This window comes from Hyperolius riggenbachi, chromosome 6 (genome assembly GCF_040937935.1).
Source record: "Hyperolius riggenbachi isolate aHypRig1 chromosome 6, aHypRig1.pri, whole genome shotgun sequence".
Classification (NCBI taxonomy): Eukaryota; Metazoa; Chordata; class Amphibia; order Anura; family Hyperoliidae; genus Hyperolius; species Hyperolius riggenbachi.
Genome location: NC_090651.1, coordinates 377,913,078 through 377,940,012, shown reverse-complemented (window position 1 = coordinate 377,940,012; position 26,935 = coordinate 377,913,078). Strand labels below are relative to the sequence as shown.

General features: G+C 45.3%; 1 protein-coding gene across 4 annotated transcripts in view; it reads right to left on the bottom strand.

Moving 5' to 3' along the window:
• The window catches only part of LOC137523078 (sushi, nidogen and EGF-like domain-containing protein 1), a 53,444-nt gene extending 42,497 nt beyond the window's left edge, over positions 1 to 10,947 (bottom strand). For 3 of the 4 annotated variants that reach the window (XM_068243277.1, XM_068243279.1, XM_068243280.1), the window contains exons 1-3: positions 10,928 to 10,947; positions 9,671 to 9,704; positions 349 to 473 (exon numbers count right to left, since the gene is read on the bottom strand). The gene's annotated coding sequence lies outside the window, so the exon portion shown is untranslated. The remainder of the gene's footprint in view (positions 1 to 348; positions 474 to 9,670; positions 9,705 to 10,927) is intronic. The other variant, XM_068243278.1, reaches the window with a different exon arrangement.
• Between the last annotated feature and the right edge of the window lie 15,988 nt (positions 10,948 to 26,935).

Below are 26,935 nucleotides of genomic sequence, written 5' to 3'. Positions count from 1 at the left end.
TTTTATTTTGGTTTCCAAACAACTGTACACTCTTCATATTCAACCAGTCACCAGGATTTTGGTGGGAGCTCTGTCTACATCTGAAGATGTGTTTTGGAATGTGTAGAATTTTTTAAACCCACCATAGAACTACTTTAAATCTTTGATAAACCAAATAGTATTTGAATTATGAAAACTCTCTCCACTGAAGCCTGGTACACACTTTCAATCATGATGGGCCAATCACTGCCAAATGTTGCCACACACAGCACTATGTAAACAAACGATTCAATAAATTCATAATAGGTATGAACAAAGATGAGGAATAAAATAAAACAGTAATAAACTTGCAATATTTAATATACTCACATAAAAAGAAGAAACATTTTTCCCAAATATTGGAATTGGGAAAGTAATTGGTAATGCCGGGGATCCTCCATCATTAGACTTGGGAGTGACACTGTCAGAAAATGAGCTGAAAGGATAAAGGAGACCTATGGAGGAAAGAATGGAAGGAAGAGTAAGGAGGAAAGGAATACATGGGATGAAAGAAATGACAAGAAAAAGAGAAAAAAGGAGGGGGAGGCAGGGAAAACCAGGAATAGGGGGAAGCAGGGAGGACGTAGAAGAGAGGGAAGCAGGGAGGACATAGAAGAGAGGGAAGCAGGGAGGACGTAGAAGAGAGGGAAGCAGGGAGGACATAGGAGAGAGGGAAGCAGGGAGGACGTGGAAGAGAGGGAGGCAGGGAGGACGTAGAAGAGAGGGAGGCAGGGAGGACGTGGAAGAGAGGGAAGCAGGGAGGACGTGGAAGAGAGGGAGGCAGGGAGGACGTGGAAGAGAGGGAGGCAGGGAGGACGTGGAAGAGAGGGAGGCAGGGAGGAAGTGGGAAGGAGGAGGCAGGGAGGAAGTGGGAGAGTGGGAGGCAGGGAGGAAGTGGGAAAGAGGAGGCAGGGAGGAAGTGGGAGAGAGGGAGGCAGGGAGAAAGTGGGAAGGAGGAGGCAGGGAGGAAGTGGGAGAGAGGGAGGCAGGGAGGAAGTGGGAGAGAGGAGGCAGGGAGGAAGTGGGAGAGAGGGAGGCAGGGAGGAAGTGGGAGAGAGGAGGCAGGGAGGAAGTGGGAGAGAGGAGGCAGGGAGGAAGTGGGAGAGAGGGAGGCAGGGAGGAAGTGGGAGAGAGGGAGGCAGGGAGGAAGTGAAAGTAAGGGAGGCAGGGAGGAAGTGGGGGAGGGGAGGCAGGGAGGAAGTGGGAGAGAGGGAGGCAGGGAGGAAGTGGGAGAGAGGAGGCAGGGAGAAAGTGGGAGAGAGGGAGGCAGGGAGGAAGTGAAAGAGAGGGAGGCTGGAAGAAAGTGAAAGAGAGGGAAGTAGGGAGGAAGTGGGAGAGAGGGAGGAAGGGAGGAAGTGGGAGAGAGGGAGGCAGGGAGGAAGTGGGAGAGAGGGAGGCAGGGAGGCAGTGAAAGAGAGGGAGGCAGGGAGGACGTGAAAGAGAGGGAGGCAGGGAGGAAGTGAAAGAGAGGGAAGCAGGGAGGAAGTGGGAGAGGGAGGCAGGGAGGAAGTGGGAGAGAGGAGGCAGGGAGGAAGTGGGAGAGAGGGAGGCAGGGAGGAAGTGGGAGAGAGGAGGCAGGGATGAAGTGGGAGAGAGGGAGGCAGGGAGGAAGTGGGAGAGAGGAGGCAGGGATGAAGTGGGAGAGAGGGAGGCAGGGAGGAAGTGTGTCTGTGTGTGTGTCTGTCTGTGTGTGTGTGTATTTGTGTCTGTCTGTCTGTCTGTCTGTGTGTGTATGTGTCTGTGTGTGTGTGTATGTGTGTGTGTTGTGTGTGTCTGTCTGTCTGTGTGTCTGTGTGTGTGTGTGTCTCAGTGTGTGTGTGTAGTGTGTGTGTGTGGTGTGTGTGTGTGTGTATTTGTGTGTGTGTGTGTGTGTGTGTGTGTGTGTGTGTGTGTGTGTGTGTGTGTGGGAGAGGGGGGGATTGGGAGAGGGGGGATTGGGGGGGGGGGTGCGTGAAAATGGACAATTACTTTCCACCCTAATAAGTACATTCTCAAATATCACATTTATGTCTGGAGGAGACACAGATGATTCCTGGCAAGCGCTTTGCTACACAATATTTCCATTTTGTTTGCAGTTGAGCACAGGCATTTCTTTACAGTGGCCAGTGAACCCCAATTTGGAGTCCCATGCGTTGAGTGGAAAAGTAGTGCAGGTTGTATTTAAAAAAAAAAATGCTATACCGCATTGCAGATGCCTCCTGAAAATGCCGGGTCCCCGTAGGAAAGCATCACTTGCATTTTCATGTGCAATTTCGCATTGCAGCAAAACACCTGAGATTTCACCCAATGTGACCCCTGCCTCAGCGACAGGAAACAGACTTACGCGAAAGCCATTGGAGGTAGCGATGAGCCCAAATTTCGCATTGAAGTGCGTTATGACAATGTGAAATCGTAATGCGAAATTTCGGTTAAAAATCTTAATTAATTTAGGCTGCAATGTAATAAGGAACCATAATTTCACATTTTCGCCTAATTTTTTATAATTTTGTGCCGACATACATGCTATTGTCACCAAAATTGCTACAAATGTTAAGGAGAATAGTGGGTACAGTTAAAAAAAAATAAAAATAAACTAAAAAACTTTTTTTTTTTGAGAAAATCGATTTTAAACATGCAAAGGAAAAATGTTTTTTAAACTCAGAAAATGCCAGTATAAAAAAAACATTTTTCCTTTGAATATTTAAAATCAATTTTCTCCATAACTACATGGTCTTTTTTGAAAATTTAATTTTTTTATTTTTACTTATACCCACTATTGTACTTAACATATGTAGAAATGTTGGTGACAATAGCATGTATGGGGGCTATGCTCTTTAAGGACACCCGAAGCGAAAATAAACTAATGAAATAAACTATTGTATCTATCTTCCTTCTCCTAAAAATGACTTTTTAAGATATTCCACGTTTTTATTTTATGTTTAACCTTCTTGGCGGTAACCCCGAACGTAGTTCGGGGTAAGCCGCCGGAGGGTGCCGCTCAGGCCCTGCTGGGCCGATTTGTTTAATTTTTTTTTTGCTGGACGCAGCTAGCACTTTGCTAGCTGCGCCAGCACCCCGATCGCCGCCGCGCGCCCGATCGCCGCTATACGGTGCGGCGCGCGGCCCCCCCCCCAGACCCCGTGCGCTGCCTGGCCAATCAGTGCCAGGCAGCGCCGAGGGGTGGCCCGGGACTCCCAATGACGACCCGACGTCAGTGACGTCGGTGACGTCATCCCGCCCGTCGCCATGGCGACGGGGGAAGCCCTCCAGGAAATCCCGTTCTTTAAACGGGATTTCCTGATCGGAGATCGCCGAAGGCGATCGAAGAGGGCGGGGGGATGCCGCTGAGCAGCGGCTATCATGTAGCGAGCCCTGGGCTCGCTACATGATATAGAAAAAAAAAAATTAAAAAAAAACTGCCGCGCTGCCTCCTGGCGTATTTTTTTATACCGCCAGGAGGGTTAACCATTTCAGCCCGCGGGGATTTTTCACCTTATTTCACCTCCCATTCATTCGCTAATAACTTTATCACTACTTATCACAATTTATTGATCTATATCTTGTTTTTTCTGCCACTAATTAGGCTTTTTTTGGGTGGTACATTTTGCTAAGAATCATTTTTTTATAAATGCATTTTAACAGGATTAATAAGAAAAAAATGGAAAAAATTCATTATTTCTCAGTTTTTGGCCATTATAGCTTTAAAATAATCCACGCTACCATAATTATAACCTATGTATTTTATTTGCCCATTTGTCTCGGTTATGACACCATTTAAATTTTGTCCTTATCACAATGTATGGCGCCAATATTTTATTTGGAAATAAAGGTGCATTTTTTCCGTTTTGCATCCATCACTATTTACAAGCTTATAATTTAAAAAATGTTTGTGGTATACCCCCTTCAAATGCATATTTAAAAAGTTCAGACCCTTAGGTAACTAATTTATGTCTTTTTTTTTTTAAATTGTATTTTTTTTTTTTGCCATTAAACATTTTATTTGGGTAATATTTTGGTGTGGGAAATAAACAAAATGTTTTAATGTTATTATATGGGTAAATTGTAATGTAAAAAATATGTAGATGTAGTTTTACTATTTGGCCACCTTGAGTTCTTTTTTTCCTCCTTGTGCTTCTTGCTAACCGGAAGCACAAGGGGGACGCAGAAAACTTTAGGTGCAGAAAGACTGAAGCCTCTTGTAAGAGCGCTTGGGTTTTTCTGCTGGGGACACGGATCAGTGATTGGGAACCATGTTCCCGTTCACTGATCACAGGGCTACAGGGGGACAGCACGGGGGCGTGCCCGCGATCGCGTGCGGGAGCGCGCCGAAGCGCAGCACAGCAGCAGAGCAGCCGCCCGGACGCGAGCTTCACGTCCTGGCGGCAGAAATGACACATGACACATTCATTGAAGTATGCCAGAGCTAAAATCTATGAACTATTGATCCTTTTTATCTCTTTCCTGCTTTCATAAGCCATTTTCTGCTAGGAAAGCGTTTTATAGTTGGAATTTCTTATCAGTGAGGGTCACACTGTAGTCACTTCCTGTCTGAGTCAGGACTGAGTCAGCCACTTACATATCTGATATTTAACTCTTTCAGAGAAAGAAAAAAAGGAACACAGCCTAGTTATTAGTGGGCTAGGCACTGTACATACACATGTCTGTCTCATTATGTCACATGTCACCTGGGGTATCCTTTAAAATCGGCACAAAATTACATGAAAATTACACAAAATTATAAATAGATTACCCAACAGCCATTGATTTTACAATAGTAAATATGTATGGGCATAATTGCGAAAGTTTAGGGGAAAGTTTGTATAATCACTTTTGGAGGAAATGAGAGATAAGGCAATGGGTAAACTATGAAGTTTTTTACTTCAAACTTTAAAGCATAAACTCACAATAGGATGGAACCATGTTTCTTTTAGAATCGCTGGATTAAAGTATACGTCAATGATGAAAGCTGATAACATCTGATGTTTTTGTATCAACAGCGACACAACATGAAGTACGTGCGGGCGAAGAGGCATGACAAGAACATGGGTTGATAAGATCAGCGTGGAAAGTGCTTGACATGCTTGACGGTGATGTTTGCGTGAGAAAGTCCCACAACCAACTTTCTACTCTTAAAGGGGACCTCCAGTGCAAATTCCACATATTTGATGGGTCCTCTGCTAATATACTGTAAAGTTATAATTACCTGCTGAGTCTTTTCCTCCTGAATCCCTCCATGTCTGCCGAGTTTGGGTGTGTAGACCCGCCCTCTGCAGTAAACTGCCATGGTGTTTTCATTATGTTGCATAGAGATAACACAGTGATGTTTTTCTGCAGGGGGCGTGGCTACACTCAGGAAGCCGGTGGGCACCACACGCTCAGGTGGAATGGTGCCCACCATGGTGCTCAGGTGGAAGAAAGTTTACAGTTGGTCTAGGGCACTAAAAGATACAAATCTGGCCCTGGTGACTATAGAGAGAGCCATATTGAATTTTACTCATTTTTCTAAACAGAATCAGAATCAAATTTATTCGCCACGGAGGACTGGGTCATGCCCGGGAAATGTGTTAAGGTAAACAAAATAGATAATGTGATATAAACAATATAAATAATAAGATAGAACACAACAGCAGCAGTGTCAAGATACAGCTCAACAGTGTTACATTACTGATAAGCAAATTATAACCATAAAAGTTTTCCAGGCAGAATACAACTTCTGAGTGCAGGGAGATAAAGGAAACGGTCAATTGATGTATTTTCATGTAGGGACATTTAAAGAGTACCCAAAGCCAAAGCTCGGGTACAAAATTAGATACTTATCTAAAGGGAGGGAAGCCCCAGGATCCTATTGAGGCTTCTCTCGCTACTTCGTTGTCCCGTGTCGCTGAGCATGGCCCCCCAGAAGATCATATCGGGGCCGCGCAGCTCCTCTTCCTCCAGCATGGTCACGCAATAGCTGACCCAGCCCACCTGCCCATGCACAGTAAGTCGGAGCTGCAGGCTCTGTGGTACTGCACATGCGCGGAGGGCGCGGGAGGCTACAATTTTTACCAATTGTGCCTACAATCGAGATTGTATCCTATATGGGCACAACATCCAATCGTAAATGTTTACTTTGCTCACAATGTATATGCCATCAGAAGCATGTAGTGCATGAGACCTGAATGGCAGCTGTGGCATTGTAAAACTGGATTAGCGGGTGTTTGTCACATTTACCATGAGATTCAGATTAATTCCTTTAACCACTTTCCTACTAAGGGGTTTTTCCCCTTCTTGACCTGAGCAATTTTCACCTGTCAGCGATCCTCCCATTCATTCGCCAATAACTTTATAGCTACTTATCACAACGGAATTATCTATATCTAGTGATAAAAGTGATAGTACTCAACATGGTGATGTGTGGAGCCTCCCACTTGCAGGGCGTAAAGTTATTTTTCATTTATTTTGTACTTAAGCTTTGTCTAGCTCATTAAGATGGCATCAGGCTAAGTTCGCACAATGTGCAATGCGTCACGCATGCATTGCACCTTGTTCATAACACAGCGCACAATGTGCAAATCAATGCATGAACCAGAACAGTTGGTGTTGCACAACACCTTATCGAGTGTAAACTCACTAAGGGCATGTTCAAGGTTGTAATGGATCACCTTATCCTAAAACACTTTCTATGGGCTGGTGCACACCAAGAGCGCTTCTAAGTGCTTTCAAAAGCGCTCGGCTAATGTATTTGAATGGGATGGCGCACACCAGAGCGATGTGATTTTCTCCCAAATGCAAACGCAGGTCCTGCAGCATTTCTGCTGATTTTTGAGGCAATTCAGCCTCAATGTTAAAGCGGAATGAAACCCAGCATTTCTACTTTGCTCTAATAGATTATTTACAGCATATTTTATACAACCAGCATTTTTTTTTTACTAGAACTGCATTCAAAGGGTTAACACAGGCTTTAAGCCTCATCTACACGCATAGATGAGGCTGCGATCCGGCGGCTCGATTAGCTGCCGGATCGCCTCTTCCACGTACCCGCGCGTGCCCGCCGAGTCCCCGCTCACCGCGCGTGCGCCGCATTCGATTCCCCGCTCGTCCCCGCCGGCGCCGCTTATCTTCCGCTCGATTCCCTGCCATTGTCCCCTCGCGGGGAGCGAGCAGGGGATCGGCGGAAGCAAGATCCGTCCTGTTGGATCTTATCAATCGAGCAGCATCAGCGGCTCGATTGATAAGGAGCATCGCGGCCGCATCTACGTGTGTAGATGCGGCTTTAGAATCTTCCCTTCCTGCAGAGCTGGCCGCTTCCAAACTTTACATAATGTTATCTTGTGTTTAATTGTATCACGTGAGGAATGTAAACAAAGCCTTTCTCACACTGCCAAGTCCCCTGAACAAAGTCAGACAAGCATAAATGCTCTCTGATGCTTTCTGATTAAGTTAGAGGATGAATAAAGCAGTTATAAATAAAATGCAAAGTCAGCTCTCAGAGTAAAATAAGTGTACTTTAGGAACGTATAATTTCTAAATGAATAATAATACTTATGCACAAAAGCAAATATGCTAACCATATGGCATATACAAAGTAGGAAAACATGTTTTTATTGAATATTGTGTCAGGGTCTTATACCGCTTTAACTATAGGAAAGTGAAAAATCGCTCTGAGCAATTTTCCAAGCGTTTTTTTTTAATACAAAACCTGTACTTGCAGCTCTACTGTATTTAAAATAGAAAATCCCTACACAAAAACGCTCCTATAATCGCTAGGTTTAAATAGAAAGTCTCTGGGCACATGCCTAGAATCGCTTAGAAAAATCACTTCTAAAAGTGCTGAGCGTTTTACGATGTTGCTATCGCTTTTCGGTGTGCACTGGCCCTATGTTGCATTTCTTGATAACCTGTGCGAAAATACACACATTATATAGCAACCAGGGGAGTGGTTAGGGTTAGGCACCACTGAGGGGGTTAGACACCACCAGGGGAGTGGTTAGGGTTAGGCACCACTGAGGGGGTTAGGCACCACCAGGGGAGTGGTTAGGGTTAGACACCACTGAGGGGGTTAGGCACCACCAGGGGAGTGGTTAGGGTTAGGCACCACTGAGGAGGTTAGACACCACCAGGGGAGTGGTTAGGGTTAGGCACCACCGGGGGGGATGTTTAGGGTAAGGCACCACCAGGGGAGTGGTTAGGGTTAGGCACCCCTGAGGGGGTTAGGCTCCACCAGGGGAGTGGTTAGGGTTAGGCACCACCGGGGGGGATGTTTAGGGTAAGGCACCACCAGGGGAGTGGTTAGGGTTAGGCACCCCTGAGGGGGTTAGGCTCCACCAGGGGAGTGGTTAGGGTTAGGCACCACTGAGGGGGTTAGACACCACCAGGGGAGTGGTTAGGGTTAGGCACCACTGAGGGGTTTAGGCTCCACCAGGGGAGTGGTTAGGGTTAGGCACCACTGAGGAGGTTAGACACCACCAGGGGAGTGGTTAGGGTTAGGCACCACCGGGGGGGATGTTTAGGGTTAGGCACCACCAGGGGAGTGGTTAGGGTTAGGCACCCCTGAGGGGGTTAGGCACCACCAGGGGAGTGGTTAGGGTTAGGCACCACTGAGGGGGTTAGGCTCCACCAGGGGAGTGGTTAGGGTTAGGCACCACTGAGGGGGTTAGGCTCCACCAGGGGAGTGGTTATGGTTAGGCACCACTGAGGGGGTTAGGCACCACCAGGGGAGTGGTTAGGGTTAGGCACCACTGAGGGGGTTAGGCTCCTCCAGGGGAGTGGTTAGGGTTAGGTACCACTGACGAGTTTAGACACCACCAGGGGAGTGGTTAGGGTTAGGCACCACCGGGGGGGATGTTTAGGGTTAGGCACCACCAGGGGAGTGGTTAGGGTTAGGCACCTCTGAGGGGGTTAGGCTCCACCAGGGGAGTGGTTAGGGTTAGGCACCACTGAGGAGGTTAGACACCACCAGGGGAGTGGTTAGGGTTAGGCACCACTGAGGAGTTTAGACACCACCAGGGGAGTGGTTAGGGTTAGGCACCACCGGGTGGGATGTTTAGGGTTAGGCACCACCAAGGGAGGGTTCTGTGTGAGAGTAGGGTTGTGTTAAGCTGTACTGTTGAATTACGTAACAATTTTTAACGTTAATATCTTTTCGTTATTATCTGTCGTCTGTTTTAAAACTGTATTTATCGATAACCAAGTTTTACAACAATGTTTATCGTTATCAGATTTTGTTATCAACCGCCGCCATTTCATTATCCAGCTGGGCCCTTTTTTCTTGGCGCCCTTTTTTTCATGCATGCGTATTCACTATTAACATTCCCTTTGTTTCTCCACCCTCTGACTTTGTCTCATTGCCTATGGACCATACACAGTACATTGCATGGACATGTAAATAGCCCAGTCAACTCATATCCATAGGGTAGAAGCAGATGGCATTGCTCAAGAGTGCCTAGATCTAAAGGCCCCATTCAAATATTGCTATGGAGCCCTCAGTCTCTAGCTGCACCACTGCTTGCCTGTTTCTTTATGCACCTGGACAACACAGACAGTCCATTGTGTTTCTAACATACATTGGAGGATAGGAATGTCAGACTTCGCCACCAGTCAGTGGATTACTCCAGGTGTTAAAAATGAGTGACAAGTTTGTTATGATCTGTACTACAAGAGCACTGTTGCCATGGTTGCAATTTGAGCTTACCGTCAAAGTTTAGAAACTTCCAGCTGGCTGCAAACTGAAATGAAAGCAGAGTTTTTAGTAACATTAAATTCCAAACACCACTCACGTGTATGGAAGTTTTTATATTAATGGTTGTGGAATTGCCCGCAGTGCAATGTCTGTGAGAATTGCCTGTGTGTGTCTCATTCCATATGACTGCACATGATCCAACTGCATCTTATGTATATCGTCTGACGTTAGTTCAGGGGTGTAACTAGACAACCACAGGCCCCCTGCAAAAATTTGGATCGGGCCCTCCCCCCCCCCCCCCCTGGCCCGTTTAGGGCCGTTTTGGGGGACAGGAGGGGTCGCGGATGCAGCATGAGGGGAAAGATGTCCACACATCGGCGGGGAGGGGGGATGGTCCCCCCCTCACCTTGGCCTCTCCCCTCTGCACTCCCCTCCTGCATCAATAATCAGTGGCTGGCAGCGGCAGATACACATACCTCCATGCACCGCGGAGGTCCATCTCTAAGTGCCTCATGCTACTTCTTGTTTAAACAGGAAGTAGCATCAGACACTTAGACATCAGAACCTCCAGCGCATGGATGGAGGTATGTGTATCTGCCGCTGCCAGCCACTGATTATTGATGCAGGAGGGGAGTGCAGAGGGGAGAGCCCAAGGTGAGGGGGATACCGCCCCTCCACCCCGCCAATGTGTGGACATCTTTCCCCTCATGCTGTGACCCTTCCTGTCCCCCAAAACGTCTCTGAGCGGGCCCTAGAAGGGCCCTGTGCCCCGCTCGGGTGCAGGGGCTGCATCCCCTATTGTTACGCCCCTGCGTCAATTTGCATTCAAAGGGTATCAATATAAGGGTGAAGCAATCAAATCGAATTTACCAGAATTCACCAGCAATTCTCTACAATATTACAATACTTCACCCCAGCTCCCTCCTATCATGTCCCTTTAGATTGTAAGCCTTTGGCAGGGCCCTCCCCCCTTGTGTATCTGTGCACTCTGCTCACAGAATAACATGAACCTGAATTACTGAGACTATTGCTCTAGTCTATGATCTGGCATTGTGTACCCTATTGCTTATTGTCTGTTGTGTGCTGACTGTCTCCCCTATTTTCATTGTCTGTAACCTAATTTATTGTACGGTTCTGAGTATGTTGGCGCTATATACAGTAAATCCAATTAATAATAATAATAATAATAATAATAATCTCCCCATAAGGGAGGTTCATAAAGCAGTGTACCATTAGGGGGCAGTAGTTGGGGTGAGCCTTACTACTTACCTACAGAATGCTGCTCCTCTGGCCCCGACCAGTATGGGATGCGCCACTTTCTCTGGGAACCAACCGAAACTTAACCGCATGTTATGCTTCCTGGTAATGTTTCTCTCTCAATGCATGCTGGGAGATGTAGTCTGCGGATGAGAGTACAGAGATGTTCTTTAGTGCTCAGTTCCCATTCAGGGTAGGAACACACTAAGCAGAATCGCCTATGCGTTGTCTACTATATGTTATGGAAAACTCATATGTGATTCTGCCTAGTGTGTTCCTACCTTTAAAGAGAGTCTGAAGCGAGGATAAAACTTGCTTGTTCCCTTATATTCAGCAGGAGCATGTTTGCCCCTGCTAAAACTCCACTATCCCGCGGCAGAACGGGGGGTCTTAACCCCCCAAATCCCCTCCGTGCTTGCGGGGAGTGCTTCCTGTTGAGGCAGAGCTAATGGCTGCAGTCCTGCCTCTCAGCGGGTCTATCAGCGCTGATCGCCGCCTCTCCCCGCCCCTCTCTGTCTTCCTTCACTGAGAGGGGCGGGGAGAGGCGGAGATCCGCCGCTGATAGACGCGCATGGAGGCAGGGCTACAGCCGAAAGCTCTGCCTCCATGAGCAGCAAAATCTACGACCAAGTTGGTCGTGGATTTTGCAGGGGGGGATTTGGGGGGTAAAGGACCCCCGTTCTGCCACGGGATTGCGGCGTTTTAGCAGGGGCAAACATGCCCCTGCTGAATATAAGGGAAAAAGCGAGTTTTATTCTCGCTTCAGAGTCTCTTTAAGTGAACCCAAAGTGAAAATAAACTGGTAAGATAAACACTTATAATTATCCTCCTACTCCTAAAAATGACTTTTTAAAGTATCCCAGGGTTTTCTTTTATATTTAAACATTCAGAAAGTAGGTTGAATGTTTTACTATCTCTAATCAGTGGCAGCCTGTTAAGTGTCCCAGAGTTAGAAAAAGGTCAATAGTTCATGTATTTTATCTCTCCCTGCCCTCAGAAGTTGCATTCTGCCAGGAAAACTTTTATGGCTGTAATTTGCTTATCAGTGATGATTACTATATTCCTGACAAGGTACCGACAAGACAGAAGCTGTCACTTCTATGCCTAGAAATTAAGTATTTCAGGCAGCAAAATAAAACAAGTAAAACCGACTGGTTATGAATATGTTTTGCACTGTACATACACATTTATCTCATCATGTCACATATCGGCTCGGGTACACTTTAAAAGTGTACCGAGGTGACACGTGACATGATGAGATAGACATGCCTATGTACATTGCCAGGCATACAAATAACTAGGCTGTGTTCATTTTCTTGTTTTTTTCTGACTGAAAGAGTTAAAGATTCAGGTATGCAAGTGACAGTTTCTCTCCAGTCGCAACCTGATTGGATTGCAGCATATCTCTCACTGACAAGGAACTATGGCTATAAAACGCTTGCCTGGAAGAGAACAGTTTCTGGGAGCAGGGGATGGATAAAAATGCTGATAGTTCATGTATTTTAGCTCTCTGAGACAAAGAAAGTTGGTATCAGGCATATGACAAATGACAATACAACACTAAACCTACTTTTTAAGCTTTTAAAAAGAAGTATTTTTTTCCAGGAGTGGGAGGATAGATACAACTGTATATTTCATCTGTTTATTTTCACCTTGGGTTTCCTCTCATTAGGAAGCATTAGCACAATGTATGGAGAGACACTGCAACCCCAATATTATGGTGGAACTCTAGTCAAAAATGTATTTTACTTTTGAATACACAGAAAAAGGATTAGTTGCTGTGTTAGGTGACATGTCAGAGTAAAGGTGGCCACTAGTTATACAATTTTCCAAGCAATCGATTACAAATGATTATCTTTATGATCCATTGGAAATGATCATTTAGGACCACTAAGAGACAAAAATCTCCTAACCAATTTGATCATATTAAGTAAATTGATCCGATTTTCGGTTTGATTCCATCAATCTGATCGGATTGGTTAGGAATTTGTCCAGTAGTGGTCACAAACGATCATTTCCAATCGTTCATACGAAGAATCGTTGGTAATCGATATTTCGGCAAATTGTATTGCTAGTGGCCAGGCACATTTTCCAATGGGAGCATAGACAGAAATAAGAACTCAGTAGAAAGTTTCAGATTCCTTCCAACATGCTTGGGGTGAATCTGGAGAACTGGTGAGCTGTTCTGAATTCTTGTCACTGGTTATCTATCCATCTATCTATGCTAGTAAAAGCCAGATCATTATTGTCATCCATTATTGAGACACCAATGAAAAAAAATATTTTTTTACTTACACATAATTTTGGCAAATACTACATTAAGACTTTAAAGGACAACTGAACTGAGAAGAATATGGAGGCTGCCATGCTTATTTCCTGTTAAACAATACCAGTTGCCTGGCAGTTCTTCTGATCTATTTGGCTGCAGTAGTGTCTGCATAACACCAGAAAGAATAGTGTAGTGCAGTGTAGTGTGCAGTGTGGTGTAGTGTGTAGTCTAGTCTAGTGTAGTGTAGTGTAGTGTTTAACTAGTAGGGGCAGCAGGGGTTAGTGTAGTGTAGTGGGTAGTGTAACTTGTAGAGGCAGGAGGGGTTAGTGTAGTGTAGTGGGTAGTGTAACTGGTAGTGGCAGCAGGGGTTAGTGTACTGTAGTGTGACTAGTAGGGGCAGCAGGGATTAGTGTAGTGTAGTGGGTAGTGTAACTTGTAGTGGCAGCAGGGGTTAGTGTACTGTAGTGTAACTAGTAGGGGCAGCATGGGTTAGTGTACTGTAGTGTAACTAGTAGGGGCTGCAGAGATTAGTGTAGTGTAGTGGGTAGTGTAACTGGTAGAGGCAGGAGGGGTTAGTGTAGTGTAGTGGGTAGTGTAACTGGTAGTGGCAGCAGGGGTTAGTGTACTGTAGTGTGACTAGTAGGGGCAGCAGGGGTTAGTGTAGTGTAGTGGGTAGTGTAACTGGTAGAGGCAGGAGGGGTTAGTGTACTGTAGTGTAACTAGTAGGGGCAGCATGGGTTAGTGTACTGTAGTGTAACTAGTAGGGGCAGCATGGGTTAGTGTACTGTAGTGTAACTAGTAGGGGCAGCAGAGATTAGTGTAGTGTAGTGGGTAGTGTAACTGGTAGAGGCAGGAGGGGTTAGTGTAGTGTAGAGGGTAGTGTAACTGGTAGTTACATAGTTACCCTGGCTGAAAAAAGACATACGTCCATCGAGTCCAACCAGTACAAAGTACAACTCCAGCCTGCTCCCTCACATATCCCTGTTGATCATAAAATCCCTGGATTAACATCATTGGCATTACCTAGTAATTGTAGCCATGGATGTCATTCAACGCAAGGAAAGCATCTAAGCCCCCTTTAAATGCAGGTATAGAGTTTGCCATAACGACTTCCTGTGGCAATGCATTCCACATCTTAATCACTCTTACTGTAAAGAACCCTTTCCTAAATAAATGGCTAAAACGTTTTTCCTCCATGCGCAGATCATGTCCTCTAGTCCTTTGAGAAGGCCTAGGGACAAAAAGCTCATCCGCCAAGCTATTATATTGCCCTCTGATGTATTTATACATGTTAATTAGATCTCCTCTAAGGCGTCTTTTCTCTAGACTAAATAAACCCAGTTTATCTAACCTTTCTTGGTAAGTGAGACCTTCCATCCCACGTATCAATTTTGTTGCTCGTCTCTGCACCTGCTCTAAAACTGCAATATCTTTTTTGTAATGTGGTGCCCAGAACTGAATTCCATATTCCAGATGTGGCCTTACTAGAGAGTTAAACAGGGGCAATATTATGCTAGCATCTCGAGTTTTTATTTCCCTTTTAATGCATCCCAAAATTTTGTTAGCTTTAGCTGCAGCGGCTTGGCATTGAGTACGATTATTTAACTTGTTGTCGATGAGTACTCCTAAGTCCTTCTCCAAGTTTGATGTCCCCAACTGTATCCCATTTATTTTGTATGGTGTTAGACCATTGGTACGACCAAAATGCATGACTTTACATTTGTCAACATTGAATTTCATCTGCCATGTATGTGCCCATATAGCCATCCTATCCAGATCCTGTTGCAATATAACACTATCTTCCTTAGAGTTGATGATTCTGCACAATTTTGTATCATCTGCAAAAATAGCAACATTGCTCACTACTGTATCCACTAGGTCATTAATAAATAAATTGAAGAGCACTGGACCCAGTACAGACCCCTGTGGGACCCCACTGCTAACAGTCTCCCATTTTGAGTATGATCCATTGACCACAACTCTTTGTTTTCTGTCCATTAGCCAGTTCCCTATCCAAGCACACAGACTCTTCCCCAGTCCTTGCATCCTCATCTTTTGCACCAGACTTTTGTGGGGAACAGTGTCGAATGCCTTAGCAAAGTCTAAGTATATCACATCTACAGCATTCCCAATATCCATATTAGCATTCACTACCTCATAAAAGCTGAGCATGTTAGTCAAACAGGACCTGTCTTTAGTAAACCCATGTTGATGCTGAGAAATAAGATTATTTTCTACTATGAAATCATGTATAGTATCTCTTAGTAACCCCTCAAATAGTTTGCATACAACTGATGTTAAGCTTACAGGTCTATAATTTCCTGGATCTGATTTTTTGCCCTTCTTAAATAATGGGAAAACGTGGGCTGTACGCCAATCCACTGGGACTCTGCCAGTTGCAAGAGAGTCACAAAAGATAAGATAAAGGGGTTTATCTATAACTGAACTTAATTCCCTTAGCACCCGAGGATGCATGCCATCCGGGCCAGGTGCCTTGTCTATTTTTAATTTATTTAGTCTTGCCTTTACTTCTTCCTGCGTTAAGTATTTAATATTACAGTTAGAAGATTGAGACTCTTCCGCCTCTGTAATTTGCAACAGTGCTGTTTCCTTTGTAAAGACAGAAGCAAAGAAAGCATTTAATAACTCTGCCTTACCTTGGTCATCCACCATTGAGTTCCCACCCTCATCCTTTAGGAGTCCTATACAGTCAACCTTTCTTTTTTTAGAGTTGATGTACTTGTAAAACTTTTTTGGGTTAGATTTGATATCCCTAGCGATTTGATTTTCAGCTTCGATCTTTGCCAGCCTAATTTCTTTTTTACAATTTTTATTGCACTCCTTATAATTGCTTAGTGCAGCCTCGGTCCCCTCCTGTTTTAGGACCTTATAGGCATTCTTTTTCCTCTTCATTTTATCTTTAACCTTTCTATTTATCCATAGAGGCCTTTTTTTATTCCTAGACATTTTGTTTCCATATGGGATATACATACTACAATATTGATTGAGAATACGTTTAAAAGCTTGCCATTTCCCTTCAGTGTCCTCCCCTTGTAGTATATTATCCCAGTTCACCAAACTTAGTGCCTGCCTGATTTGATTGAACTTTGCTTTTCTAAAATTCATAGTTTTAGTGGTCCCGCTGCCCCGTGGCCTATCAGTCACCAGATCAAACGTTATCATGTTGTGATCACTATTTCCCAAATGTTCTTGAACCTGCACATTTGATACATTATCTGGTCTATTCGAAATGATCAGATCCAGTAACGCATTCCCCCTAGTTGGTTCCGTTACCATTTGAGTCAAGTAATTGTCCTGTAGTGCTGCCAGAAATCTGCTGCTTTTACCAGAATGGGTAGCCTCAATACTCCAGTTAATGTCTGGAAAGTTGAAGTCGCCCATAACTATGACCTCATTTTTACTTGCCGCTTTTTCAATTTGCTGTAGTGGCAGCAGGGGTTAGTGTACTGTAGTGTAGCTAGTAGGGGCAGCAGAGATTAGTGTAGTGTAGTGGGTAGTGTAACTGGTAGAGGCAGGAGGGGTTAGTGTAGTGTAGTGGGTAGTGTAACTGGTAGTGGCAGCAGGGGTTAGTGTACTGTAGTGTAACTAGTAGGGGCAGCAGGGGTTAGTGTAGTGTAGTGGGTAGTGTAACTTGTAGAGGCAGGAAGGGTTAGTGTAGTGGGTAGTGTAACTGGTAGTGGCAGCAGGTGTTAGTATACTGTAGTGTAACTAGTAGGGGAAGCAGGGGTTAGTGTAGTGTAGTGGGTACTGTAACTGGTAGTGGCAGCAGGGGTTAGTGTACTGTAGTGTAACTGGTAGTGGCAGCAGGGGTCAGTGTACTGTAGTGTAACTGGTAGTGGCAGCAGGGGTCAGTGTACTGTAGTGTAACTAGTAGGGGCAGCAGGGGTTAGTGTACTGTAGTGTAACTAGTAGGGGCAGCAGGGGTTAGTGTACTGTAGTGTTACTAGTAGGGGCAGCAGGGGTTAGTGTACTATAGTGTAACTAGTAGGGGCAGCAGGGGTTAGTGTACTGTAGTGTAACTAGTAGGGGCAGCAGGGGTTAGTGTACTGTAGTGTAACTAGTAGGGGCAGCAGGGGTTAGTGTACTGTAGTGTAACTAGTAGGGGCAGCAGGGGTTAGTGTACTGTAGTGTAACTAGTAGAGGCAGCAGGGGTTAGTGTACTGTAGTATAACTAGTAGGGGCAGCAGGGGTTAGTGTAGTGTAGTGTAACTAGTAGGGGCAGCAGGGGTTAGTGTACTGTAGTGTAACTGGTAGTGGCAGCAGGGGTTAGTGTACTGTAGTGTAACTAGTAGAGGCAGCAGGGGTTAGTGTACTGTAATGTAACTAGAAGGGGCAGCAGGGGTTAGTGTACTGTAGAGTAACTAGTAGGGGCAGCAGGGGTTAGTGTACTGTAGTGTAACTAGAAGGGGCAGCAGGGGTTAGTGTAGTGTAGCTGGTCAGTGTAACGTATATAGACTAGCTTGGAAACTAAGCTAAGGCCCATAAGATGCCCCTGAGCTAAAGACGCACCTAGGTTTTGTATTTTTCTTTTTCCCCCTGATTTTTTACCTCTAAACCTGGGTACGTCTTATATTCTGGAGCGTCTTATATTCTGAAAAAAGTGTACTGTAGTGTAACTAGTAGGGGCAGCAGGGGTTAGTGTACTGTAGTGTAACTAGTAGAGGCAGCAGGGGTTAGTGTACTGTAGTATAACTAGTAGGGGCAGCAGGGGTTAGTGTAGTGTAGTGTAACTAGTAGGGGCAGCAGGGGTTAGTGTACTGTAGTGTAACTGGTAGTGGCAGCAGGGGTTAGTGTACTGTAGTGTAACTAGTAGAGGCAGCAGGGGTTAGTGTACTGTAATGTAACTAGAAGGGGCAGCAGGGGTTAGTGTACTGTAGAGTAACTAGTAGGGGCAGCAGGGGTTAGTGTACTGTAGTGTAACTAGAAGGGGCAGCAGGGGTTAGTGTAGTGTAGCTGGTCAGTGTAACGTATATAGACTAGCTTGGAAACTAAGCTAAGGCCCATAAGATGCCCCTGAGCTAAAGACGCACCTAGGTTTTGTATTTTTCTTTTTCCCCCTGATTTTTTACCTCTAAACCTGGGTACGTCTTATATTCTGGAGCGTCTTATATTCTGAAAAATATGGTAAATAAATTATGCTAAAATCCATCCCTTTGTTTCAGCCCCTATGGACATACCTGTCGTGCAATTGGACATTTAGGCTACTATGCATTGACTCCATTTACTGACCAAGGTTTATTTGGTTGCAGTGACGCCCATTGATTGTGAGCAACAGAACCGCGACAAGGTCCTTCCTGTGTCTGTTGAAAAATATTGGTGGAGCTCTGCACTGCTCCGAGTCCTGCAGGACAAGTACATCAGAAAATACATTGCTAAATGAATACAACAACGATACTTACTGTAACCTCCTGTGGATGTCATCAACGTCAGAAATGTGGACTGTTCATCCATCTCTTCTCTTCTTGGTGGTGATGTTCAGGCCGCGGTTTCACAATTTGGAATGCGGAGATTTGAGCATAGTTTGGCTAAAACTAACTTTTGATGAGCAGTAAAGAAAGATTCTAAAGCTGACAAATCTTTACCGGGGATCTTCAGGGTCAAGGTCATTTAAAACTGAATCTGTTGCGATAGGCAGGCGGAACATCCCAATGGATTTAAAAATGTTGGTAACACGGACATTGTGACCCACAGTACCTTGTCGCCACACATTTGAAACGTGGTTGTAATGTGCGCATTGTCCAGAAGCTCTGAGTTGAGCTTAGGTTATTGCGGGGGAACCTGATGCACCGCGGAGGCACAAATGTGGAAGCGTGGATTTTCGGACCGTTGTCTGCGCAATTGCTGTGCAATTATAAGTTATGTTACAATGCACCACAGTGTGAATATTGTGAACGCACCGTAAGAATATTTTGAATCCGATTACTGTTACAAAATTGGTAATAGATCAGCTCCTAAAATATCATTCTTCCTGTTGAATTAGAATTTGCATTTCAACTCAATCTGATGTTGATTAATGATCAGAACTGGTACATATAGTGATAAAAAGACAAAAAAAAGCGATATTTAAGAAAAAGAGGAAAATTGAATTTAGAGGTGCTCATTCTTGTCTCATGTATGCTACCAGGCACAACTTGTTGCTAACCTGAGGGTCAACCTGTGAAATGCGTAGTCATTGAGCAATAAATATCTTTTTCAAGAGCTGGCTCATTCTTCTAGAGTGAGGTTGGCCAACCCATGACTCTCGATTTTAACTTTTTAACCTTCCTGGCGGTAAGCCCGAGCTGAGCTCGGGCTATGCCGCCGGAAGGCACCGCTCAGGCCCCGCTGGGCCGATTTGCATAATTTTTTTTTGCTGCACGCAGCTAGCACTTTGCTAGCTGCGTGCAGTGCCCGATCGCCGCCGCTACCCGCCGATCCGCCGCTATCCGTCACGCCGCAGCCCCCCCCCCAGACCCCGTGCGCTGCCTGGCCAATCAGTGCCAGGCAGCTCTATGGGGTGGATAGGAATCCCCTTTGACATCACGACGTCGGTGACGTCATCCCGCCTTGTCGCCATGGCGACGGGGGAAGCCCTCCAGGAGATCCCGTTCTTTGAACGGGATCTCCTGATCGCCGATCGCCGGAGGCGATCGGAGGGGCTGGGGGGATGCCGCTGAGCAGCGGCTATCATGTAGCGAGACTTTGTCTTGCTACATGAAAAAAAAAAATTAAAAAAAAAAGATTTGCTGCCCCCTGGCGATTTTTTAGCAAACCGCCAGGAGGGTTAACCCTTAGATTGCCACAGCTGTCTTTAGACATTTAGAGAATTTCCACCTCTATATGCCGGGGACGTCTAAAGACTTTTTACTGCAAAATGTTGTTTGAATGCCGAAAAACGTCTTTAGGCATTTCTGATTGTTCACATCCATATGTTGCTGACATCTTTTAAAGAGATGTATGAGGCCACATAAGTTATTGTTACGCCGAATGTACTGTATACTTATAAATCTTACATGTATTGTGTATTAAAAACCTACTATAGATTGTTCTTCAGAGGAAAATTATTTTTGATTCTTTTTTTAAGATATTGTAGATCTATTGTCTGTTCACCATAACAATCACCATCGGACTACTTGTGATGGATTATATTGTTGCTATTGTGAAAAAGAACAATTTTGAAAAATTAACCTCCATCTGTCATCACAGTTTCCTTTGATAAAGCGCCGGTTTGTAGCAAACGCCAAGTAATGGTAAGGGAAGGTTATGTGTAGGTAATGCCGGTGTGAGCTCATCCAACCATCTGTACAGTCCAGGTTGCTTTGACATCTGGTTCCGTCAAAATGCACAAAAAAGGTTAAGTAAGCATAGGCAAATGCAGGGGGGGGGGGGGGATTACAGCTGCCTGGAATCCCCCCTCAGACCAGGGCTGGTGCAGTGTCTGGGGACAGGCACAAGTTGAGACACCAGAATATCTGCAGGCATCCTGCAGCTCACAGCACTGCCCTTTCTTTCCCTGCTGCAGCTGACTTTGGATGGAGTAGCAGCATGTGTACAGAGCATGGAGCAATAGCGCATGTACAGAGCATGGAGCAGCAGCGAGTGTACAGAGCATGGAGCAGCAGTGTGTGTACAGAGCATGGAGCAATAGCGCATGTACAGAGCATGGAGCAGCAGTGTGTGTACAGAGCAGGGAGCAGCAGTGTGTGTACAGAGCATGGAGCAGCAGTGTGTGTACAGAGCATGGAGCAGCAGCGTGTGTACAGAGCAGGGAGCAGCAGCGCATGTACAGAGCATGGAGCAGCAGTGTGTGTACAGAGCATGGAGCAATAGCGCATGTACATCATAGCATTTCTTTACTTTATTATCTCTAGCATGATCTTAGTGAATTGAGGCCATAATCATAAGGAGAACGGAATTTTCCTAAAACACCAGCCAAAAGTGATGCCCCATGTTGCAGGACAGGTAAGCCTATGCCGTTTCCTGAACATCGATGGTCTAGAAAGAGACTGGAAAAATGACTGAGAACTTGTACTGTGGACTAAAAATTACGAGTGTCTAGTTAAGATTGTAGAAAATCAACCTTTATTTAAGGTGGATGGGGATCAAGGGATGCAGCAGTAGCTGCAGTAGGAATCTGGAGCAAAAGACGTTTACGTTTTTCCTTAATTTTTAGACTATACATCTCCTTACCATGTACCATGTACACTGCTGAACATAGGAGTGCTCACTTATGTCAATAGAGTAGGAGAAAAAATAGTCTGGAGATCCCATGAACATTTGGACCGCACAAAAGTTCTTGTTACCCAGCAGTTCTATCTACAGAAAAATGCCTCTGTGATTGTGGATTCCATATTTAATTCCACAGACCTACCGATAGTGAGGATTCATATTAAGTCCAAGCAGGATGTTTTGAATCAGGATGATACCATTTATTGGGTAAATTGAAATAAAAAAAAGAGCAAGTCTGAAGGAGGCTTATTAGCCGAAACCTTAATCTCCTTTTTTTCTTTCAACTTAGCTAATAAATGGTATCATCCTGATTCAAAACGTCCTGATTTCACAGATGGCTAATACGGTACAACACTCTACAGCTACCATAATAAATCCAGGACATTCTAGTCTCATAGGCAACTTGAGTTGTCCTGACTCCTGATCAAAAGCTGTTATAGGAAAAATATTTTTTTAATAATAAAATAAAATAAAATATTTTTTTTTAAAATCATCATGTTTACAGCAATAAGAATGAACTACTACTGTAGATATTCCCAAAAGTCAAAACTTGGACTGTTGGTGGAACTTATAAATAGGCTTTGGTTTGTGAATAGGTTCTGGAAACAAAAGTCTCAGCTATTTAAAGGGAAGGTTCAAGCAAAATAAAAAAATGAGTTTCACTTACCTATGGCTTCTACCAGCCCCATGCAGCCATCCTGTGCCCTCGTAGTCACTCACTGCTGCTCCAGTCCCCCACTGGCAGCTTGCCGACCTCGGAGGTCAGCGGGCCGCATTGCGTACATTTGTACGCATTCCCGCTAGTGCAGGAACATTAACACATACATTTTTACGCGTTACTGGTTCAATGCGTAAATTTTTACGCATTGAACCAGTAACGCGTACAAATGTATGTGTTAATGTTCCTGCACTAGCGGGAATGCGTAAAAATGTACGCAATGCGGCCCGCTGACCTCCGAGGTTGGAAAGCTGCCAGTGGGGGACTGGAGCAGCAGTGAGTGACTACGAGGGCACAGGATGGCTGCATGGGGCTGGTAGAAGCAGAACTAGCTGGTGGCGGGGGACTGGAGCAGCAGTGAGTGACTACGAGGGCACAGGATGGCTGCATGGGGCTGGTAGAAGCAGAACTAGCTGGCGGCGGGGGACTGGAGCAGCAGTGAGTGACTACGAGGGCACAGGATGGCTGCATGAGGCTGGTAGAAGCAGAACTAGCTGGAGGCGGGGGACTGGAGCAGCAGTGAGTGACTATGAGGGCACAGGATGGCTGCATGGGGCTGGTAAAAGCCCCAGGTAAGTGAAACTCATTTTTTTATTTTGCTTGGACATTCCCTTTAAGCCCACTCTAGAATAAAGGACCTAAATATTGTTTTTGAGATCTTGCTATCTTAATTCTGTCTGCACAATGGGGATATAGTTATATCAATATATTGATCATGAAAATTACGAAATCCTAAATACATACCAGGTTGAAGATGTGACGAAGAGCTGAACATAAAGGTAATTCTTGTTTCAGTTTTTTTAGCAGTGAGTACTGGTGTTATGTTAGGAGGAGTAGTAGTAGTGAGTACTGTTGTTGTGTCAGAAGTAGTAGTAGTGAGTACTGTTGTTGTGTCAGGAGTAGTGGTAGTGTGTACTGATGTTGTGTCAGGAGGAGTAGTGGTAGGGAGTACTGGTGTTGTGTCAGGAGGAGTAGTGGTAGTGAGTACTGATGTTGTGTCAGGAGTAGTGGTAGTGAGTACTGATGTTGTGACCGGAGGAGTAGTGGTAGTGATTGCTGGTGTTGTGTCAGGAGGAGTAGTGGTAGGGAGTACTGATGTTGTGTCAGGAGGAGTAGTGGTAGTGAGTACTGATGTTGTGTCAGGAGTAGTGGTAGTGAGTACTGATGTTGTGACCGGAGGAGTAGTGGTAGTGATTGCTGGTGTTGTGTCAGGAGGAGTAGTGGTAGTGAGTACTGTTGTTGTGTCAGAAGTAGTTGTAGTGAGTACTGTTGTTGTGTCAGGAGTAGTGGTAGTGTGTACTGATGTTGTGTCAGGAGGAGTAGTAGCAGTGAGTACTGGTGTTATGTTAGGAGTAGGAGTGGTAGTGATTACTGGTGTTGTGTCAGGAGGAGTAGTAGTAGTGAGTACTGTTGTTGTGTCAGAAGTAGTAGTAGTGAGTACTGTTGTTGTGTCAGGAGTAGTGGTAGTGTGTACTGATGTTGTGTCAGGAGGAGTAGTGGTAGGGAGTACTGGTGTTGTGTCAGGAGGAGTAGTGGTAGTGAGTACTGATGTTGTGTCAGGAGTAGTGGTAGTGAGTACTGATGTTGTGACCGGAGGAGTAGTGGTAGTGATTGCTGGTGTTGTGTCAGGAGGAGTAGTGGTAGGGAGTACTGATGTTGTGTCAGGAGGAGTAGTGGTAGTGAGTACTGATGTTGTGTCAGGAGTAGTGGTAGTGAGTACTGATGTTGTGTCAGGAGGAGTAGTGGTAGTGAGTACTGATGTTGTGTCAGGAGTAGTGGTAGTGAGTACTGATGTTGTGACCGGAGGAGTAGTGGTAGTGATTGCTGGTGTTGTGTCAGGAGGAGTAGTGGTAGTGAGTACTGTTGTTGTGTCAGAAGTAGTTGTAGTGAGTACTGGTGTTGTGTCAGGAGTAGTGGTAGTGTGTACTGATGTTGTGTCAGGAGGAGTAGTAGCAGTGAGTACTGGTGTTATGTTAGGAGTAGGAGTGGTAGTGATTACTGGTGTTGTGTCAGGAGGAGTAGTAGTAGTGAGTACTGTTGTTGTGTCAGAAGTAGTAGTAGTGAGTACTGTTGTTGTGTCAGGAGTAGTGGTAGTGTGTACTGATGTTGTGTCAGGAGGAGTAGTAGCAGTGAGTACTGGTGTTATGTTAGGAGTAGGAGTGGTAGTGATTACTGGTGTTGTGTCAGGAGGAGTAGTGGTAGTGAGTACTGATGTTGTGTCAGGAGGAGTAGTAGCAGTGAGTACTGGTGTTATGTTAGGAGTAGGAGTGGTAGTGATTACTGGTGTTGTGTCAGGAGGAGTAGTAGTAGTGAGTACTGTTGTTGTGTCAGAAGTAGTTGTAGTGAGTACTGTTGTTGTGTCAGAAGTAGTTGTAGTGAGTACTGTTGTTGTGTCAGGAGTAGTGGTAGTGTGTACTGATGTTGTGTCAGGAGGAGTAGTAGCAGTGAGTACTGGTGTTATGTTAGGAGTAGGAGTGGTAGTGATTACTGGTGTTGTGTCAGGAGGAGTAGTAGTAGTGAGTACTGTTGTTGTGTCAGAAGTAGTAGTAGTGAGTACTGTTGTTGTGTCAGGAGTAGTGGTAGTGTGTACTGATGTTGTGTCAGGAGGAGTAGTAGCAGTGAGTACTGGTGTTATGTCAGGAGGAGTAGTGGTAGGGAGTACTGGTGTTGTGTCAGGAGGAGTAGTGGTAGTGAGTACTGATGTTGTGACCGGAGGAGTAGTGGTAGTGATTGCTGGTGTTGTGTCAGGAGGAGTAGTGGTAGTGAGTACTGTTGTTGTGTCAGAAGTAGTTGTAGTGAGTACTGTTGTTGTGTCAGGAATAGTGGTAGTGTGTACTGATGTTGTGTCAGGAGGAGTAGTAGCAGTGAGTACTGGTGTTATGTTAGGAGTAGGAGTGGTAGTGATTACTGGTGTTGTGTCAGGAGGAGTAGTAGTAGTGAGTACTGTTGTTGTGTCAGAAGTAGTAGTAGTGAGTACTGTTGTTGTGTCAGGAGTAGTGGTAGTGTGTACTGATGTTGTGTCAGGAGGAGTAGTAGCAGTGAGTACTGGTGTTATGTCAGGAGGAGTAGTGGTAGGGAGTACTGGTGTTGTGTCAGGAGGAGTAGTGGTAGTGAGTACTGGTGTTGTGTCAGGAGTAGTTGTAGTGAGTACTGATGTTGTGACCGGAGGAGTAGTGGTAGTGATTGCTGGTGTTGTGTCAGGAGGAGTAGTGGTAGTGAGTACTGTTGTTGTGTCAGAAGTAGTTGTAGTGAGTACTGTTGTTGTGTCAGGAGTAGTGGTAGTGTGTACTGATGTTGTGTCAGGAGGAGTAGTAGCAGTGAGTACTGGTGTTATGTCAGGAGGAGTAGTGGTAGGGAGTACTGGTGTTGTGTCAGGAGGAGTAGTGGTAGTGAGTACTGATGTTGTGTCCAGAGGAGTGGTAGCAGTGAGTACTGGTGTTATGTCAGGAGGAGTAGTGGTAGGGAGTACTGGTGTTGTGTCAGGAGGAGTAGTGGTAGTGATTACTGGTGTTGTGTCAGGAGGAGTAGTAGTAGTGAGTACTGGTGTTGTGTCAGGAGTAGTGGTAGTGAGTACTGATGTTGTGTCAGGAGGAGTAGTGGTAGTGATTACTGGTGTTGTGTCAGGAGGAGTAGTAGTAGTGAGTACTGATGTTGTGTCAGGAGGAGTAGTGGTAGTGAGTACTGGTGTTGTGTCAAGAGGAGTAGTGGTAGTGAGTACTGATGTTGTGTCCGGAGGAGTAGTGGTATTGATTACTGGTGTTGTGTCAGGAGGAGTAGTAGTAGTAAGTACTGGTGTTGTGTCAGGAGGAGTAGTGGTAGTGAGTACTGATGTTGTGTCCGGAGGAGTAGTGGTAGTGAGTACTGGTGTTGTGTCAGGAGGAGTAGTGGTAGTGAGTACTGATGTTGTGTCCGGAGGAGTAGTGGTAGTGATTACTGGTGTTGTGTCAGGAGGAGTAGTGGTAGTGAGTACTGGTGTTGTGTCAGGAGGAGTAGTGGTAGTGAGTACTGTTGTTGTGTCTGGAGTAGTGGTAGTGAGTACTGGTGTTGTGTCAGGGGGAGTAGTAGTAGTGAGTACTGGTGTTGTGTCAGGAGGAGTAGTGGTAGTGAGTACTGATGTTGTGTCAGGAGTAGTGGTAGTGAGTACTGATGTTGTGTCCGGAGGAGTAGTGGTAGTGTTTACTGGTGTTGTGTCAGGAGGAGTAGTAGTAGTGAGTACGGGTGTTGTGTCCGGAGGAGTAGTGGTAGTGAGTTCTGGTGTTGTGTCAGGAGGAGTAGTGGTAGTGGTTACTGGTGTTGTGTCAGGAGGAGTAGTAGTAGTGAGTACTGGTGTTGTGTCAGGAGGAGTAGTGGTAGTGAGTACTGATGTTGTGTCCGGAGGAGTAGTGGTAGTGATTACTGGTGTTGTGTCAGGAGGAGTAGTAGTAGTGAGTACTGGTGTTGTGTCAGGAGGAGTAGTGGTAGTGAGTACTGATGTTGTGTCCGGAGGAGTAGTGGTAGTGATTACTGGTGTTGTGTCAGGAGGAGTAGTGGTAGTGAGTACTGGTGTTGTGTCAGGAGGAGTAGTGGTAGTGAGTACTGGTGTTGTGTTAGGTGGAGTAGTGGTAGTGTGTACTGGTGTTGTGTCAGGAGGAGTAGTGGTAATGAGTACTGGTGTTGTGTAAGGAGGAGTAGAGATAGTGAGTACTGTTGTTGTGTCAGGTGTAGTGGTAGTGAGTACTGGTGTTGTGTCAGGAGGAGGAGTGGTAGTGAGTACTGGTGTTGTGTCAGGGGGAGTAGTGGTAGTGAGTACTGATGTTGTGTCCGG